Source organism: Coturnix japonica, chromosome 25 (genome assembly GCF_054131305.1).
Source record: "Coturnix japonica strain WE chromosome 25, WE-NBRP24, whole genome shotgun sequence".
Taxonomy (NCBI): Eukaryota; Metazoa; Chordata; class Aves; order Galliformes; family Phasianidae; genus Coturnix; species Coturnix japonica.
In genome coordinates, this window is record NC_140687.1 from 7068552 (window position 1) to 7089160 (window position 20609).

General features: G+C 38.5%; 1 pseudogene across 1 annotated transcript in view; it reads right to left on the reverse strand.

Annotated features, from left to right (window-relative positions):
• LOC146756865 (uncharacterized) overlaps positions 1–20609 on the reverse strand; it is a 40953-nt pseudogene that overhangs the window by 17386 nt on the left and 2958 nt on the right. The window contains exons 6-21 of the transcript XR_014937154.1: positions 20134–20282; positions 17274–17324; positions 14873–14906; positions 14723–14792; positions 13425–13485; positions 12875–13059; positions 11949–12096; positions 11051–11064; positions 10161–10302; positions 8418–8479; positions 7297–7399; positions 5690–5718; positions 5525–5588; positions 5401–5436; positions 2497–2582; positions 237–1245 (exon numbers count right to left, since the gene is read on the reverse strand). The product of XR_014937154.1 is annotated as an uncharacterized LOC146756865 (transcript). The remainder of the gene's footprint in view (positions 1–236; positions 1246–2496; positions 2583–5400; positions 5437–5524; positions 5589–5689; positions 5719–7296; positions 7400–8417; positions 8480–10160; positions 10303–11050; positions 11065–11948; positions 12097–12874; positions 13060–13424; positions 13486–14722; positions 14793–14872; positions 14907–17273; positions 17325–20133; positions 20283–20609) is intronic.

Consider the following 20609-nt stretch of genomic DNA (forward strand, 5'->3'; position numbering starts at 1 on the left):
ATGAGGTGATAACTACTTACACTGGAAATGACTGCCACCTATTGTCAAACTGAAACAATACACTTTGCTTTCTCAAAACCTTCTGATTACATTATGGGGAAAAGCACAGTTCTCCACTGCTTTCCTTATTTATGAGTAACGTTCTTCTCTTAAGACAAAAAAACCAATTTGCACAAAGCACCTTCTTTTAATGATCAATAGCTAACATGAACAGGACCACCGATACTGAGAAAGACTAAAGAATAAGGAAAAGCAGGTGAACTTCTACCTCTTTTTGTAGCTCTACCTTCTCTTTTTCCAAAGCCAGGAATACCATTTGCAGCATTCCTACCTTACTCTTAAATCTTTCCACATCTTGTTTTAGTTCTTCATCCAGATTCCTTTTCAGCATGCCACAAGGTTGCTGAGCATGCGGGAAAAGATTTTCGATTTCTGTTTCTCCTATTTCCTTGTTTTTGATAAGGCAGTCTCTGGGAACACTGTCACTAAGACAGATGTCCTTGCCAATTTTCTTCTCACTTATAAAGCCAAGTGTACTTTCACCATTTGTGGAAACAGGTCTTATATTAGGAAGATTATTAGAAATGTCATCCCAAATATTTGTTTTTAAACAATGTCTCAGGGAATACTCAGGACTTCCCTCTACATCTCTACTAATCCCATTCTCATTCTCTTCCATTTCCTCTGCTTTTGATAGATGTACTTTTGTATTATCTGTGTAATTAGTGCAGCCTTCTTCATCTGGTATTCTCCAGGTATTTTCCATGCTCGCATTTAAGTTATTGTGATCAGGAAGGACACAGAGACTCAGAATAACTATTCCAGGTTTGGGTTCTTTTAGGTCTACATTAAGTTTCACATCTCCAAATTCACCTTTACTTTCTAACTTATCACTTGATTCTGTCACACAAGACGAAACACAAAGACTCTTCAATTCTTCAATGAGGTCATCTTCTGACACTTCTGCCACAAGGGATGGAGCTTTCTCAGATTCATTAATTTCACCAAACAGCTGCTTCAGCTCTGCTGTAATGTTTGTAAAATTTCTTTTCAACTCCCTTTTCTCTTTTTCAATCCACATTTTTTGTATCTTTCTTCCCACAGCTTTAGACTTAACTGCTTGTCAGCACTGTGGGATTCCTCATTTTCTGCTAGGGCTTCCTGATGAGAAATTTCTGCTTTGTCAGTCTGCTTTTCATGTGCTGTATTTTCTATCAAGTTGGTAGTTTCTAAAACATATTTATCCTTAAGTAAGCAGGTAAAGACAGAAAAATTACCAAGAAAAATGAAATTACCGTTAAGCCATATAATTTACATTGCAAACTCATCCCATCATACAACAACAACAAAACAAAGATACCTTATTTATTTTTTCCTCAAAACAGAAGGATCTAGTTTAGAAACATAAACCAATCAAACAGATCAAAACCAATCAGTAACAACAGAAAACACAACTGCCCAAATTTTCCCATACTCCATTACTTTCTACTGACTGTCCCTTTAAACCCCCTGCTGGTTAGCGTTCATAACAAGCGTGAGTGATCATAACAAGCTTTTTTACTAACCACAACAAGGGACTGGCTACATTACAATCACTTATGCTCCTCAGAGTCAGAATTATTAAATTCTATTCCAAGCTCCCAAGACAAATATTTACAAGGAATACCTGTTCATTCCTGCCCTCAGCCCAAAATCAAGAACTGAGACATCTATCCAAACGGTACCATGCCTCAAGCTCACTGACCAGCTCCTCTCTCCAGCCTTCTCACTATCTCTGACTTCACAGTCCCTGCAAAGTTGCCCTTGGTTTGTGTTCCCTTCTGAACAAGGTCTGCAGCCTTGGCATCCCAAGGAACCACAACTATTGTCCTTCTTACTCTGGTTATAGAGGCCCTTTTCTCCTTCCACATCGTAACTCCACAAAAATCTTTCACAATGGAGAGCATCTCAGTCACCACCTGTCTCAGCCACTTCATTTCCAAGCTCCATTCACTTTGCACATCCGCTACCACCTTCCAATACTTAAGTTCCGCTCTCTACCTGCTGAAATGAATCACATCCCTCTTCCACAGTGCCTTGGATGTATGATGATATTACTTCCTCCACTTCCCTTGAGGTATTACAGAAGACTCCAGACACTCAATGAAGATCCCTACCCAGTCCTGTATGCTCAATACAAACAGGACGCCTAGCCTATATTCCTCCATAATGACCTTCAAAAAATATTTTCGAACACTTACTAACTTGATCAGATAAGGAGATATTTTGCAGAGGCAGAGAAAGCACTGACAGATCATATTTCAGGTTTTTACTTAATCTTTCTAATACACAGAGGAAAATCTGGCGTGTTTTGTCAAAGAAATAATCACATGATATAAAATTTTGCTCCCAAATGAGTATGTATTTTGCATAGGAAAAAACAAAAAACCCACCACATGACTGCACTGTTTCTCAGAATTGCACGCAAGGAAAAACACAATATTTGGTTTCACATACCTGCCTCCCAAAGTTTTCAGTGGCATCCTTGACCATCTCTTTTTTAGCTGATGACGACACATGAACGGTAGATTCTGAGCGCTCACCTACAGTGAAAAAATTACATCTTTATAACGAACAAGACTTATTACAAATTAATTATACCTAGAGTACATCCTGAATCATTGCATTTGTGAGAAAATAGCACAAACTAACACAGCCTCTCAAGCGTATGATTATTTACGATTTGAACATAATATTACAAAACAGTTTGAAGATGCCTCTGTGCGAACTAATCCCTCTCAGGGCATTTTCCCTTTCATTCCTAAGGGAAATTTGATGAAAATCAGTCAGAAATACACCTTTAAGAATCTCAAATGGTTTACATGTAGAACTATATTTATACATACATGACACACTGTATGCTAGACAGCAATCGGCTAGATTCCTCTAGCTACTTTCATTTCTCCTTGTTTTGTGCCACAAAGGGTCTCGTTTAACCCTTTTAGAGTTAGAAATACTTGTACCATAGGAATTATAACACTCTGCAGAAGAAATACAGCTTGCTGAAACCCAAACATAGGAGTTTGAGACAAACTTTCACATATGTTTCTTAATACCTGATCTTTGAGCAAATACATGAATTACAGAGAAAAAACAGACACGAGGATGGATGAACAGAAAATACATGAAATGATGACATAAAATGAGCTATGAAAAGACTGTTTTTCCTATCTAACTTTGCCACGTCCCACACCATCACTGGACTACATTTCACATGACTACATAAAACAGACAAAACAAGAACTCACAGAATCACAGAAACACAAAGGATGGAAAAGACCTCCAAGATCATGGGTAAATTAGGTTGCTAAGTCACTATCCACCATATTTAAAGAGTTGTGGCAGTCAGGTAAAACCCTTAGTGACAGGAGAAAGGGAAACATCACACTTGTTTTTAAAGAGTTTAAGAAAGGAGGTACTTTCCAAGGCCCAGACAACCTTCTATTATGGAGTGACTAGAGTGGAGGATAAAGAAATAGCAACTGATGTTAGCTACCTAGAGAGCTCATCTCTCTAAATTGGAGAAATATCATGGATGGATTCTTTGGTAGACAGGGAAGTGCTGCCAAGTGGTATATCTGATATGTTAGTGAAAAGAGATCGCATTCAGACAGATACTGACAGCCTACAGAAGCAGGTCTTATGATGTTCAGCAAGGCCAAGCGCAAGATCCTGCACCTGGGTTGGGAAGTCATCAGCTTCAGCACAGGCTGGACAATGAACAGACTGAGAGCAGTCCTGTGGAAAAGGACTTGGGGATAATGCTGGATGAAGAATTACATATAAGCTGAGAATGCATGCTTGCAGTCCAAAAAGCCAATTGCACCCTGGGCCACAAAAAAAGAAGCACTGCATGGCCAGCAGGCCAAGAGAGGTGGTGTCCCCTTCTACTCCACTCTTTCAAAACCCTACCAGGAGCACCGAGTTCATCTCCGGGGCCCCCAGCACAAAAAATCTCTGGCTAGAGCAGGTCCAGGGAAGGGTCTCAAAAAACAATTTGAGGACTGGAACACTTTTCCTATGAGGAAAGCTGACAGAGTTGGGGAATATAAGAGTTTGCAGAGACCGTATGATGGCCTTTCAATAATTAATGGGGGCTTACACGAAAGACTTTTAACTATGGCCTGTAGTGACAGAGCAAAGGGTAACAGTTTTAAACTAAAAGATCGTTCAGATTAGATATAAGGAATAAATTCTTGATGAGGGTGATGAGGCACTGCAACAGGTTACCCACAGCTGGGAAGTTTCAATTAGGTGATTTTTAAAGGTCCTTTCCAGCCCAATTCTATAATTCAATGATTCTAACCACCTTTTGTGCATCTTACAGAAACAATATCACTGCAGTAGAGAATCTCCTTTTCTTTATGCAAACACACGTACATTTTTTTTCTAGAAAGAAGTTTAACCTCTATTGTCATCAAAAGAAACAGTACCTTTTTTCCCAAGACATGGATGTCAAACAGCTTGGAGCAATTTCCATTCCATACTTAGAAGTTGCAATAGTTTTCTGAACTCTTATCTAACCATCTACTTCATATGCTTGCTTATATAGGTTTTCACCTGATTTGTAATTTTCAGGGCTCGTTGTAGAAATTCTAAGACCTTAATAGGGAACTGTTTTGTATCTCGCTAACAAATACTTAAATTCACATATATCAGAATTAAGAAACTAAGAACCCACTGAGGTTAGATATACTCCCTCCCATGTATAACAAATGATCTAGCTGCTTCACTTTTATTTATCTTTCCCAACCAAAAGGAATACCTGCCAACATACTTCCACTCACTACCTCCCACCTACACTCTCTTTCCCATGTCCTTCCACTAGCTCTAAACTCAGTGGCCAGTTTAAACAAAACATGAGAGGATGGCTTTGGAAGAGCATATGTAATACATGTTTTCATACAACTGCCAGAGAGGCAAAGAAAAAGCCAGGTAAATAATCAATCATGCTAATGAAGCATAAGCCTGTGAATCACCCATTCTGTCCCACCTGCAGCTCCTGGACAGCTCCACCTGCAGACCCTAGCCAGGAATCAGACACAGGACATGACCCTATTGCTCCTCTGCAGATTGGTATATTTGGCAATGAGAAGGAAATGAGTAAATGTGGACTGCCTGACAAGGGGTGATGATAGCAGGTATGCCGGAGGAACCTTACACTGTAGAAGGATGTTTAGAAATGTTGAATGGAGCTGTAGTGGAGAAAACACCCAAAGATAGAGCCATATTTCATTAAATCTGCTGCTGAAATAACATCTTGCTAGCAAAACATTAATTTAATATGAAGAATTTACAACTACAATGTATCTGCCCACAAAGGGACATGACAAAAAAAAAACAACAACTATTTATAAATACCTTCAATATCATCTACACTCAATTTCTCCTGTGGATCTGCAAAACAAATGAATCAAATGCTTAATTAAATATGCTTATCAGAAAGATTTTGAAGCTAAAATCAGAATATAAAAGACATCATTACCTGATTTTTGCTTTTCTGTTTTTGAAGATGTTTCATTCATCTCTAAAACTGCAGAAACCTTTAACTATGAAAGACAAACCAATGAAAAATAAACACCCATACATTCAAAGTAACCACATATTCATTAATGAGCAGGACAAGTAGATTTCAATGAAAAGCATTTACCTGCAAATTACTGGGTTTCTCTGAAAAGCCTGGAGATGAAAAATGAAAGCGTTATTTTATTTAATTGAAGATATCTTTTATTCTTTACAACATTAGTAGGCTCTGTAATTGTTTCTTGCACAAATTACTTCATTGAGAGTGAAATAGCTAATATCCAATTATCTTATCACACAGAACTTGTAGTAGTATATAAGAAATACAGAGTAATTCCCATCATCCAACTTTTATTTAAAAAAAAAAAAGAATCAAATCACAGAATGACAACAATTCATGTGAAGCATTAAGTCACGTCTATTAAGAGAACAAGATTAAAATATTTTGTTCCTTTTGGAAGCTGAATTCTGCTTTCTGGAAAAATTAATTAGAGCAGATAGCTTTGGCTTCTTAATGACCAATCAAGAAAGAACCCAGCAGAACTATGACTACTTCTATTCTAGCAGTGCATAATGTTGAGGCTACTTTCTCATTAACAGCTTATGGAGAGCAAGGGTACAGACACAGCAACCTCATACAAACATCATTCAATGAGGTAAAAACAATCTGGTTCTCAACTGACCTCTCTGGATCAGTTTGCAAGGAAATAAATGATACAAACATTGCTTGGTTGTAATGCACAACATGTGCGTTATTCCAAATCTTTTTCAAGTTTAGTGTCAAATTTTATTTCCTAACTCACACAACCTACTGCCCTGTACTGCAGTCATCTTATACTTTACGACTCCATTCATGAAACAAGCATACAAAATGCTTCTACGAATTGTTCCACAAAATAATTTTTAGATTTAAATAAATACTAAAAACAAATCATCAAGACTTGATTTTCGAACACTAGGTGGTCACGTAACATGGAAATACATTAGAAAGACTACCACAGTCACCTCTTCCCCCCTCCCACACTGATTTCAAGCTTAGCAGAATCATATGAAGCAGACATTAAAGACAATTGGTAAGTTGATTTATGGATTCCAGAAGCTTGCTAAGATTTGGTGTCTGCTTACAAAAATAAAATTGGACTTGCCTTTTAGGCTATGTCATTGAATCCATATTATAAGCCACATTGCCAAAGCACTCTCAAAAAGATAAAAGCTTTATTCCAATAGCAAAACTTTCCAGCACACTTATGATCAATCAGGATGGTCATAAAGCAAATGCCATGAGCTGCAGGTGGAAACCCGCAGAAACATAACAAGAATTTGCCCACATATTTTAGTTTTTAAAGAAAAACAGGAAACTAAAAAAAATTAAATAAACAAACAAAAAGATCAACCAAATGATATTTTTCTTCGGCTGATTATCCAGAAATATCCAAATCCTCAGACAGATAAATCTTAAACCAGATACCACTCTCACCACTTTAAGCAACCACTTAAAGCAAAGAAAAACACCCGAACAAATACATATCCAAAAAGTATACATAATGAACGCAAGAACCGCCTGGACTAATCAAGCAGGCCAGCAAGTTCAGTGTTCACTGCTGTTAATTAACATCAGCCAAGCACTTCATTGCTACAGCACATACTCACTGAACAACAGGACTAACAAGGAAAACAAAAGAAAAAGTTCACTTGTCTATAAACACAGACAAATCCAATCTATGAGATAGTTACCCTTGTTGTGCTCCCCTGAAACACTCTGCAAGCGTACTCCATGTTCAACTGCAGGTGGGAGAAACACAGGAGGAGATGCTTTCCTCGAACCTTCAGAACACGGCTGTACAATACAGTACATACGCGTAAGAATTTGTACAAAACAATTTTTTTAAAATAAAATCTAAGAAAGGCTTTTGCATTTTAAATAAAAGGGCAAAAAAATCCTCACAATTCATCTAAACTATTCCATAATGTTGATTAAGGCTGGCAAATCACAGAGCCACACAAGAAATTAACACAGGAAATCAAGATGTTGATTGTGAACAAGAAGCTGCAGCTCTGTGTTGATTGAACATTGGCATCAAATTTGCACCTGGCATTCAAATATCAGCCTACATTGCTGGGGCACATGTCCCACAATGTTGAGTGAGTGCATCACTACGTTGCAAAAGCAAGATTTGATTTGCTTAAAGGCCAAAAAGGCAAAGCTGATAGCGATTAAGCTATCTAGAAAGTCTTGTATTTTTAAGAAAGGAGTGGGGAATTAGTTTTTTTCCCAACAACAAAGGCTAGAGGGGAAGTAGCTACAGACCCTGCTCACTCTCATCTTGAGAATTATCAGACAGAAAGGATAAACACAGCCAGCACACTTGGTGTCTGCTGAACATGATTTTCAAAATCGGATTAAGTCTATCTAGAGAAGACAGAGGTTCTATACAGAAAAATCTAAATGTCTGGGTTGCTCAGTGTATTGGCATCCGTTAAACTCTGACTGGATCAGCAGAATAGATCTGAATAGTAGGAAAAAAAAAAATCCTCACAAAAATATGCCTGAGAAGTTCATAAGTTTAAAAGCAGCAATAAACTGCTGTATTAAAACTGTGCTAGAAAATCAACTCCAAAGCCTGCAGCCAGGAGGCCAACGTAAGTAGTCTGACATAACTTTGTCCCAGTACTATCTCAACAGAGAACCTACGCTACAGGTATTTCAATGACCCTCAGATACAGGACATCGAGCAGCAGCAACATGGGGTAAATAAGCCTCACCAGGGGCGGGGCTCAACGCAAAGGCAAGCTCTCACGTAGTTCTCATCTGGCTCTCCCACAGACCGGGGAGATGCACATATCACAGAAAGTACCTCAGAATCCCAGGGAGAATCAGACTCTTCCTTTTTCTCTGTTCCTACTGCTGGCAGAGCACCTACAAAAAAATGGACAAAGAGAGACACTGAGAATTTACTGCACTCCACTTTTATACCCCATCAGTCAAACAAAGGATCTGAAAGATGAGTAACAGTACTACAGCAAAGGACAAACCAAGAAATGAGTTACACTCAACGGTAGCTTTACACCCAGTCACATCACAGTATTCTGTTTTCTCCTCTTCATTTCTTTTCCAGCAAAAGATGCATAAGAATGGTGGCTGACATGACAATGTCCCTCGTGTTGGGACAACGTTAAGGAAGAAACTCCAGCATGCTTCAGTCTCAGCATATGGACACCCTGAGTCATCTTCCCTCTTGCCTACACCTCCATCATCTGGCACTTACTATCACATTCCACTCTACAGGACATACCACAAAAGCACGATACAAAACAACCCCACACTAAGAGGAAGCTGCCAACACACACGGCTCCTTGCTTAGTGCTATCAAGGGATACCTCACCTGACCATGATTCATAATCCTGCAACTTCTGACCAGGTACATACATAAGGACTGACATTTAGGAATGAAACAGAAGCTCACAGCTCCAATACAGTCCAGAACACTGCAAGCATTTTAAATCTTATCACTTCAAAGTCTAGTATCTTCTGACCACCAAACTCCCATCTAGAGCAGACCACAGTCAGTTCTCTCTTCTAAGCTACTCCATTATGTAAAACAAACTCAGGATTGACTCACACAGAAACGCAAGGAAAATTTACAGGAATGAGCCAGACAGGAGCAATGGCGTCCACTCTGGAAAACCGTAACTGCTGATTACAGCCTGAGTGCTGACTATTCATGCTTTTCCAAAATAAACTCTTTGCACATAAAATGCACTAAGAGAAAAGTGAATGCACCGTGAGTGCTGCTTCCACACCTTCTGAGCAGCAACTGACCAATAGCTACACGAGCTCTGAAAACATCTACAGCAACAAGATATCCTCTGGAGACGGACATACTATCTTCTGCTCTGAGACCCTGGGGTGAGTACCTAAGCACCCACCTCTCTCTGAGGTCATGCTCTCAAGCATACAAACGAGTAGCACAGGAGAGATCTCCTACATTTTACAACTGAACAAGGTGAGGCACTGGAAGAGTCTTCTCTGACTTTGAATCAGGTCAGCTCTTGGCTGAAGCCCTGAAAAATCACAGCTTTTCAATCTGATAGTACCCATTAGAAAGGGAATCAATAGTGTCACACACAAGGCACACTAGACTACCTACTTGTTTTGTGCAGATCAAGGAGAACACAGCAACAAAATTAATAAAGAAACTTGCATCATACATAATCATTAGGAACCCAGCACCACCATTTGTGACCTTTAGGAAAGAACGAAAAGCAACAAAAGCTGCAGACCTTCTCTACCACAGCAGGCTAGGGTTCACAGCTAAATCTTAAACCAGATACCACTCCCACCACTTTAAGCAACCACCTAAAGCAAAGAAAAACACCCGAACAAACACATATCCAAAAAGTATACATAATGAACGCAAGAACCGCCTGGACTAATCAAGCAGGCCAGCAAGTTCAGTGTTCACTGCTGTTAATTAACATCAGCCAAGCACTTCATTGCTACAGCACATACTCACTGAACAACAGGACTAACAAGGAAAACAAAAGAAAAAGTTCACTTGTCTATAAACACAGACAAATCCAATCTATGAGATAGTTACCCTTGTTGTGCTCCCCTGAAACACTCTGCAAGCGTACTCCATGTTCAACTGCAGGTGGGAGAAACACAGGAGGAGATGCTTTCCTCGAACCTTCAGAACACGGCTGTACAATACAGTACATACGCGTAAGAATTTGTACAAAACAATTTTTTTAAAATAAAATCTAAGAAAGGCTTTTGCATTTTAAATAAAAGGGCAAAAAAATCCTCACAATTCATCTAAACTATTCCATAATGTTGATTAAGGCTGGCAAATCACAGAGCCACACAAGAAATTAACACAGGAAATCAAGATGTTGATTGTGAACAAGAAGCTGCAGCTCTGTGTTGATTGAACATTGGCATCAAATTTGCACCTGGCATTCAAATATCAGCCTACATTGCTGGGGCACATGTCCCACAATGTTGAGTGAGTGCATCACTACGTTGCAAAAGCAAGATTTGATTTGCTTAAAGGCCAAAAAGGCAAAGCTGATAGCGATTAAGCTATCTAGAAAGTCTTGTATTTTTAAGAAAGGAGTGGGGAATTAGTTTTTTTCCCAACAACAAAGACTAGAGGGGAAGTAGTTATTCTGTTTCACTACTGTGCTAGAAAATCAACTCAAAAGCCTGCAACCAAAGGGCCGATACAAGAAGCTTAACCTAACTTTGTCCCAGTACTATCTCCACACAGAACCTACACTACAAGTATTTCGTTGACCCTCAGATACAGGACATAGAGCAGCAGCAATATGGGGTAAATAAGCCTCACCAGGGGCAGGGCTCAACGCAAAGGCAAGCTCTCACGTAGTTCTCATCTGGCTCTCCCACAGACCGGGGAGATGCACATATCACAGAAAGTACCTCAGAATCACAAGGAGAATCAGACTCTTCCTTTTTCTCTGCTCCTACTGTGGGCTGGGCTTCTACAAAAAAAAAGGAGAAATACAGACACTGAGATATATACTGCACTATACTTTTATACCCCATCAGTCAAATAAAGGATCTGAAAGACGAGCAGTAATTCTACAGCAAAGAACAAACCAAACAGTGAGTCCCACTCAAGGGTAACTTTACATCCAGTCACATCACAGTATTCTCTTCACTCCTCTTCATCTGTTTTCCAGCAGAAGATGCCCAAGCAGGACAGCTGACATGGCTACGTTCACCATGTTTGGACAATGTTCTGTGCAGCATCTGACCAATAGCTACACATGCTCTGAAGAAGTCTACTGCAACAAGCAGTGCTCTGGAGTCAGACAATGGAAATAGTATCTTCTGTTTTCACACCCTGGGGTCTATGCCAAATTACCCAACTCTCTCTGAGCTGGTCATGCTCTCAAGCCCACAAAGGTTTAGCAAAGGAGAGATCTCCTACATTCTACAACTGAACAAGTTGAGGTACTGGAAGAGTCTTCTCTGAGTTTGACTCAGGTCTGCTTTTGGCTGAAGCCCTGAAAAACCACAGCTTTTCAATCAGATAGTAGCATCGGAAAGGGAAACAATATTGTCACACAGAAGATAGATTAGATTAGCTTCTTGTTTTGTTCAGACGGCATCAAGGAGAACACAGCAACAAAATTAATAAAGAAACTTGCATCATACGTAATCATTAGGAATCCAGCACCACCATTTGTGACCGTTAGGTAAGAACGAAAAAAAACAAAAGCTGCAGACCTTCTCTACCACAGCAGGCTAGGGTTCACAGGTAACAGGAAAGTTTATCATCTTTGAGGATAATCATCATTTTACTTTATTTACTGAACATTAATACTTATAGAGGAGCAATCAGGATCATATTTAAACTCACTTCTCGCATAAGCTGTGTCTTCTGAAACTTTACGGACTTGATGTTTATTACTAGAAACAGAATGTTTCACATCCCCCAAAACTGTTGTTTGCAGCTTCCTTCTAGTATCTTCCTTCTCCTGTTCTTCTTTCCATTTAGGTGACTCCTTCTAAAACAGATTGACCAAAACAGCTGAAAAGCACAGAAATCAATATCTACTTCACCACCCATTAACAACTTGGAAAACGGTTTTCTTGGGTAAGACTTAAATGAAGCAAAGTGCAACATGGTTTCTAAAGGCCTACAATTTTTAGTGGGAATCTGCACAATTAAACTGCAGTGCCTCATGTTGTAAACCTCATCTCTGGCTATGCAAAACCTCTGAGAAGCACTTCCTTGTGTCAATCTAAATGCAGTTTCATTGATATTATTCAGAAAGTCTTCTTTCTGCCTACATATCTCACAATTTCACTAGTTTCCTGCCCTCAATTTCATTCAAAACTTCCTTTTGTTTCTTCATTTCCAGTCATTACCTCATGAATTCTACTAAATGGCTACAACTTCTAATGGATATTATCCATTCCCTCAGTTTTACATAACAGAAAGTGCACAGATTCCAGAAAGAATGAAGTTTCCTGTCTTTCTCCTTCCAAAACTCTCCAATCTCATAATAAAAATATTGAAAATAATGTCTGAGTTTGGCTATGAACAAGATGTTTTCAGTATCAAAATACAATGATTGAATACAGATACGTGATTGAGTATTAACAGGAAAATAGTTTACTGTCGCTTACCTGTATTACCCTTAACAAACTCTTCCAATTGAATCATCCCTGTACACTTACTTTTGTGCTTGAGGGAAATGCTGCCCATAGATTTTCCTCATATCTATTTAGGCCCAGGTTTTCACTTTCTTGTTTTAGTGTTTCATGGAATTTATTATGTACCTCTTTGCACTGCCCTTCTTCCTCTTCCACCAATTCATCTTCCTCAAGGTTGCTTGAATCTGAGACATCTTGTTTCAACAACTCTCCACATTCTCCTCTGCTCAGATTTGTACCTGTTGGTTTTTTTTGTTTGAGGCTTTTCTTCTGTGACTTAGGAATTTCAATTCTAGAACTATCACCACCACCTTAAAGCATGAGAAAGGGAAAGAGGAATATGAATCAAATGGGTTATATAAATAGCAGCAGGCATTTTACCCATTAAAAACACAGGAAAGTAGTCATCTGGGACTGTATGGAAAAGAAGCCAGGTAAGGGCAGGATGGGAGAAGGACACATCAGACACAAAGGCTTAGGAGGGGACTCAGTATGGTCATTTCCATTATCTTACTTATTTTATTCTGACATGACCATCTGTTCTGTTCTTATAACACTACTTTCCTCAATTACTACAGCCAAGTGAAAACAACAACAACAAAAACCGAAATGAAATTACTTAGTAAGTTTACTTTTGTATGTCATTGTATTATGAAGTACTTTCCAAATAACTTACCATTATTTCTGAACTTTTGGGGAACATTCATTAACGATGTCAAGTTTGGCTTCTGTGGCTTCTGCAAATAAAAACACATTTTAAAAGAATTATTTGATCTGTTTTTGTTTGCTTTTTTGTTTTAAAGCAAATCCTTTACTTACATCAAATCTTGAACAGTAAATACAACCAGGCTGTTCCCTTTTGAAAGGACTCAGATACTTGCTAGATCCTTCAACTTTAATTACACAAACATTCCTCTCCTCTTGTGTACAAGTCAGTGACTATTCAAAACTATCTGTAAATGCGTAACAATTCTAAAAAGGTATTTTAATCCATTGGTAAAATACAACTACACTCGCGATTACTTACTTGTAAGTATGCACAACTCAAGTATCAATTAAAGTTCCTGAAGCTTGAAGAATAAATTAGTTAATATAACTCCACTTAGTGAAATATCTGTAAATTTCAAAATAATGCTAGAAATTTGAATCACTTCCCCTAAAATCAATGTAAGAAAATAGAAAAAATTTTAAAGTACACATGCTTACATCTCCAGCATTACAGAGTGTGCTGAACTAACAAACTAAAGTTCCTAATCACTGCAGAATCCCAGTGCAACAGACTAAATACTCCAGACGACATTGAAAAAACTGGTAATCCTTTGGAACATTCATAAAAACAGCAGGATAAGCACATGGAGCTTATAAAGAGAAAAGTCCAAATATTCAAAAAATGAAGATAGTCATGCAGCGTGAGATTATATACAAGCACGGAATGTCATCCCACAGAAGGAAAAAAGAAAGAAAAAATAATTATTTGAGCAACTCAAGTATCGAACACTTGAGGAACCTAGCGAGGAAGGAAAGAGAACCAGGTGATGAACAATTTCACTAGATTTTGATAAATAAATGTTCTTTTTCATTATCGTGTTCTTTTTCATTAATCATCCTATCATGTAAATTAGGGGAAACAATTGTGAAGTTTGAAAGAGAACAGGTTATTTATTAACTTATCAATTCCTAGGGTTGGCAAATCTCACTCAATGAACAACTAATACAATGTGGTAGTTTATCTTAATATCTACTCTTTTGCCTCAAACCACAAATCTACTGCATGTTCTGCCAAAGCAACAATTTTTAGGAAAAACTTACAGCAGAAGAAAGGTTGGCAGATGAGAGACTCTTCTTAAGGAGGAAAAAAAAAAAACAAAAAAAAACCCAAAGAATTGGCTGGAAAAAGAGTTTCCTTCTATCTCATAGGAAATTGCCTTCAAATCACTTATTTTACACAACTATTTTCCCATAAAGGCACCATACCTTGGCTGTAAAATCCAGTTCTTCTTCCTCAGAATTATTCCAGGTGCCATTACTGCCCTCTTTTTCAGAACTTCAAAAACAACGAAAAGTAAGTACTGGTCCTCTCAAATAATTCCTCAAATAAGCATTTGGTATTTTTATAAGACTCACCTTGTTGAGTATCCTTCGAAAAAGTCATCCATTGCTGTTCAAATATAAATCGACATGTTGAGATTAGATTTTGCATACTAAAAATTAACCAATACAGACATTTAACATGAAAACAGCTCATAAGAGTACAGAAGCTGAAGTGGCCAATTCAATAAGAACAGCATGAAGGAAAGTATTTACAAAACAAATGCTTTTTCAAATTATACTGAAAAACAAATCAGACATATCTACAATATCTACCATTTTTTGCTGCCGTACCTTGCTATGGATTATAAATAAAGTATATTTATAAATACAAAGAAAATCAAAAAGCATACTCAGGAGCTATAGGTTATCCCTAGCTAGAAGAATCACCAGCATTTCTCTACAGTGAATCAAAAAATGATATACTTGAGACAAAAGGAGCATTAGCAGGGCATGCTATACTACACCCCCAAGATTTTATCAGTTCAGTGAAGGTAGTAACTCACACCTAAGACTATAGGATAGGTCAGGTCAAAAGGGATCTCTGGAAGTCTCTCAACCAACTACTTAAAGCCAGCTCAGCTTTGAGGTCAGGAAAAGTTGGTCAGGGTTTTATTCAGTCTAGTCTTGAACACCTCCAAGAGAAGGTTCACAACTTCTCTATTTTGCCATCCTTATCATGGCAACACTTTTCATCTCCAGCTAGAAACCATCTTGCTTCCATTTATACCTCTTGCCATCTTCGCTTCCTGTCAAGTATCACAGGGAAGCATCTGGCTTTGTCTTCTCATCTGCATTGGACGCTGCAGTTAGGGCCCTTCAAAGCTGCCTCTTCTTCAGGCTGAGTAAGTCCACTTTCTCAGCCCTCTCTCACAGGGCAAATACTCCTTCACAAATATGATGGCTCCCTAGAGAATTAGCTTGCTATTGATCCATCGACCTCTCACGTAGAAGGAACTCAAAATTACAGCCAAGGCACAGTCAAGTGAGTGCTAAACAGGGGCTGACAATCGCTTCTCTCAGTCTCCTGGCTTTGCTACTCTTAGCACAGTGCAAGCTGCAGCCCTTAGCTGCCAGAGCACCCTGCTGCCTCATGCTCAGCTTGCCTTCTGACAGGTCTGTGTCCTTTCTCAGCAGAGCTGCTCCCCTGCCGTGCAGTCCCATCATGTTTTGTAGGAAGGGGCTTTTTCACCCCAAATGGGTCTTGGTATTTGCCCCCGATGGATTTCTTAAGATGCCTGCCAGTCTATTGCCCTGGCTCATTGAAGTCCCTCTGAATGCCAGCTCTGTGCTGAAGCATATCCAACAATCGCTCTTACTTCAGATCATTAGCAACCCTGATGAGAGCGCCCTGCAGTAAATCCTTCAGGTCACCGTTCTAATGAAAACTGCAGTCTAGGAACACAATTTTTGAAGCGCTAACACCTCTTAACAACTAAAACATAATAGAAGGACTTTCTGATTCCCAGCACAGAAGGGAAAACAGACATATCTGATCTCCACATAGAAATCATAATTCCTGAAGTTTCTGAACTGTTAAATATTATAACAAAAAGAAGGGTTACTACTAACAACCTACAAATGAGTGTACAAATTTTGCCTTTCCTAAACACAGTATGTGAGAATATTCCCTGATCTGAACACAGCTTTCTGAGATGCAGTACAGTATAAATGTTCAAAGAAATCTCATGGAGAAAAAAGCTAGAGGCTGAAACTTCCCATCTGAGGGCATCTTAAATGGTTCAAATGCTAACAATCTGATTTTTGATGTTTTCCACTACAGAAAACACAGAATATTCTTAAATGCTAATGGAATCCTGCTGTATGTAAAGCTAAATAACTAACTCAGTACTATGACTCTATCTGCTAACTTTCCACGCAGAACAGAAAATTGCTGCTGTGTGGAACAGTTAAACTCTGGACGAACGACTTCAGTTACATCTTCAATGAGTACCACTAGAAGTAAGGAAAACAGCTCATTAAATTACCTACACTTTTGCTTTCAACATATAAATACTGCCAATGATCCTGCTATCCTTTAGAAGGCGAGACAGGAATTTGATGAGATAGCTTTCAGCTAGACCAAAACCACAGCCATGATGCACTGACACAGAAATGAGATCTAGTCTCCAGGGACCCGTTTCCACTTTAACTGAAGCCTATATCACCATTTCTGAGCAAGAGGAGAACAGATTACAAAACAAACAACCCCAAAACCAACACTATCACAAGTGATAAAAGCAAATGCTGAATTCAGTAATAAGGGACTCATGCAAAACATGCAAAGAAACAAAAGCTGCCCCAAATCCACTCTAACTCATAGATCTTAAATCATCAAGATACAGATCTGCAAGATAATAAGCACCTATGATGAATAAGTATTTGTGTATCACAAGACATGTGTGGTATTTAAAATACTGCTGTGCAGAATGAATACCTTCACTCGATTCTCCTGTTCTCAGAGTCTGCTCAGGGGACCGTTGCATTTCTATATCCATTAAGGGAAAGGCATGGAAAGGACAGACAACAATGACATCAGAATAAATGTGGAATCTCACAAGTTTGGAAAATACAAAAAGCACACACACAAAGCTACAGCACTGGGAGAATGCGCTGTGACTATGACATGCATTTGTGTGCATGTGTACATCTGTGTGTCAAAAGAGAAACTGTGGAACACTACCTTGACATCAAATTCTTTCACAATAAATCTGTTACTTTTCTCTGGAGCAGAAGATTGTCCTACTTACATGGATTTTATCACATACACATGCAGTGCTGTGGAAAAACAGCTACTATCAGAAACATACACTTAAGAGAAAGTTTAAAAGAATCATAGGATGGCTTGGGTTGAAAAGAACCTCAAGATGATTTCTCATCCCTTCTGGCTTTTCTCTGTTTCCTTAAGAGGGAATACAGGAAAAGTTTTATCTGACCTCAGGAGATAAAAATCACACAGAAGTGATAATTTACTTTTGTAAAGAGTTTTACAATGCTGAGACAATTCCTCTAATCATAGAAACACTAAGGTTGGAAAAGATTATCAAGTCCAATTGCAAATGACTCAGGGAAACGCTGAACAATACACTAGTATGTGCTGCAGTGGCCAAACATACTGTCACTGCAAACATACTAGAAACAGAAATAGCACAACTACTGTTTTCCTCAAAAATAAATTGTTACTTAAAATCTAAGAGATCGGTCATTCAATATGTTCTGGAAGCCAATCTGTACGTGATTAATAAAAGGGTTCATGTTCTGACATCCAAATAATCATGAGCAAACTTGTTGAAAAATGCTGACCTGTTCAACATTCTTCAGAATCTCCTCTTCTAATTAGAAAGTACAAAAGTAGCAGAAAGGATAAGGTCAAAATTTTAGATAGCAGAAAAATAAAACAGAAGAGCAAAAGACAATAAAAGAATTCCAAAGTGGGTATTTCTCTGGTCTCTCTCTCAACATCCCGGCTTCTCTAAAGGACACTTTTAAGACTGTTACTGTGGCATATTAAAAGGACTCTCATGATTCAGGGTGTGGATGCAATCAGAGACTGCAGAATTAATTCCAATATTGTTTCTACTACGCTACTGAACTTTCTCTCTGCTCCCTCCTACTCCTCATGCTGGTGTCATCTTTAAGAGACTGAGCACAGGGAGAATCACAGAATGGTTTGAGTTGGAACAGACCTTTAATATCATCTAAATCCAACTCCCTGCTATAGGCAGGGACACCTCCCTCTAGACCAGGTTGCTCAAAGCCCCATGCACCTTTGGCTTTGAATGCTTGCAGGGAGGGAGCATTTACAACCTCTCTGGGCAACCTGTTCCAGTGTCTCATCCCCCTCACAGTAAAGAATTTCTTCCTGATATCTAGTCTAAATGTACCCTCTACTTGGAAGAAGAAACCCTCAAATCACATATTTTAAATTAACCCAGGCCTGTTAGTCCTTACAATGGGGTACCAGAGCAACTATCTATGTGCATGGAAGGTAGCAACTGAGTGGATTTGGATAAAAAAAAGTATTTCAATGATTAAACCAACTGTATCGAGCCCCACTGAAAAACAAGCAAACAAAACTTCAAAACCAAGCTACGAAGAAACTTTTTCAACCACTCTCTAGTTCAAAGTAACTGCTCCTAAGTCAAAGGCAACATCACTTGGGTCTAAAATCTATACTTCCATCTGGGATAAGTCCAGGAAGAAAAAATATGCCATGTATTCTTTGATCATATTTCTCAGTCTTTATAATAAAAAAGTAATGACTTGTGTTTGAACAGTCTGCTGCCCATCTGACACATGATTCTCACAAAACCCTTAAAAATAAGGAACAAATAAAACCTCGTACGTTGGGGCTTGAAACGTAAACTGCAAGGCAATCTCATTCATACTAAAATAGCAACTTTCTAAGATTCATTTAGGGCAATTTGAGCTTATAAACGCTGCCTGGATTTTACAAATTCATTGAAGGAATGTATTTCTTTTATTTACAAGGCAATGAGAAAATGTAACAGTTTTTCTGGATCACAAAGTCTTTCTCAGTTGTTTTTTTTTTTTCTTTTTTAAATAAAAGTAATTGAAAAAAACATTATTTGATTATAAATCAAACCATGTCCAAAAAGATACGGTATATACAAACAATGTACTGTTGTTGCTTATGAAGTTATTTTTCCAAGACAATTTTTGTTACGTCTCCACAACACAAACAAAAGCAATTGTAATTGAAGGTGAGAAATTATGTCTCCCAAAAAAGGAGCTTTATGCAGGTGAAACTATTAAAATTAAAACAAAGTGACAGAAATCCAGTGGTAATCAACAAAAGATGCATCTTCTTGCAATTCATCTGCTGCTTCGCTGCTACAGAAGATAAAACTACTATTTGGGATGAAACTACAGCTTTTGCAATTGGATTTTCTGAACAACAATCTAAATGAGCATCTCTAAGAAAAATTGCACACCCATAAAACAAGGCTACTTTAACCTATTTTGTTTCTTCTCTTCCCTCCTCCCCCATTGCTAAAGGGACAATTTAAATAAATGGGCAACTTGATGTGCTGAAAGTGACAACTGTATGAGCAGATGGATGTAGTGCACACAAATCACAACTGTCCCCACAGCCTGTGGAGATGCAGTGTAAACTAGCAGCAAGCAAACACATTCATAACACTTCTTATTACAGTCCACCTGATGCTTCCACTGAAGTCCACACTGAGCACGGTGAATTTAAAAGATGCAAACCAACCTAAGGAAGGGGCCACCACGATTCTGCCCATTAGCTCTACCACAGTTAAGTATCCTACCTCCTCTGCTCGAAGCAGCTGCACCCAACGTAAAGCCAGCAGCTCTTGCCTGGTGAGGAGTCACTGGCACAGGGATGCCTCCTTTAGCACCTGCAGAAGCTTCCCCTGCGTTCTCATGGTCTGCATATTCTGCCAGTGTTTTACTAAGACTACGGAGAGCAAAAAAGGAAATGCATTTGGGAAAAATAATCCCATAGCTACATAAACACTTAATGGGATAATAAGAGCCTTATACTATCCATCCTAAACATAACCATAGCCAAAACAATTTTCATATTCAGTAAGTGTAACATACTCTACTTTTTGCAAACCGTAACATACTCAAATATAATGGACACATCTATTTTATAGATGCACATCCAGATCTATGAAGTTATTTACTTCTGCTCGGTACCCTTTGCAGTCCAGTTTTTACAAATACAACCACTCTTATGAATGAACACCCATGGGTAAAATACTTATGTGTAGGAGGAGTT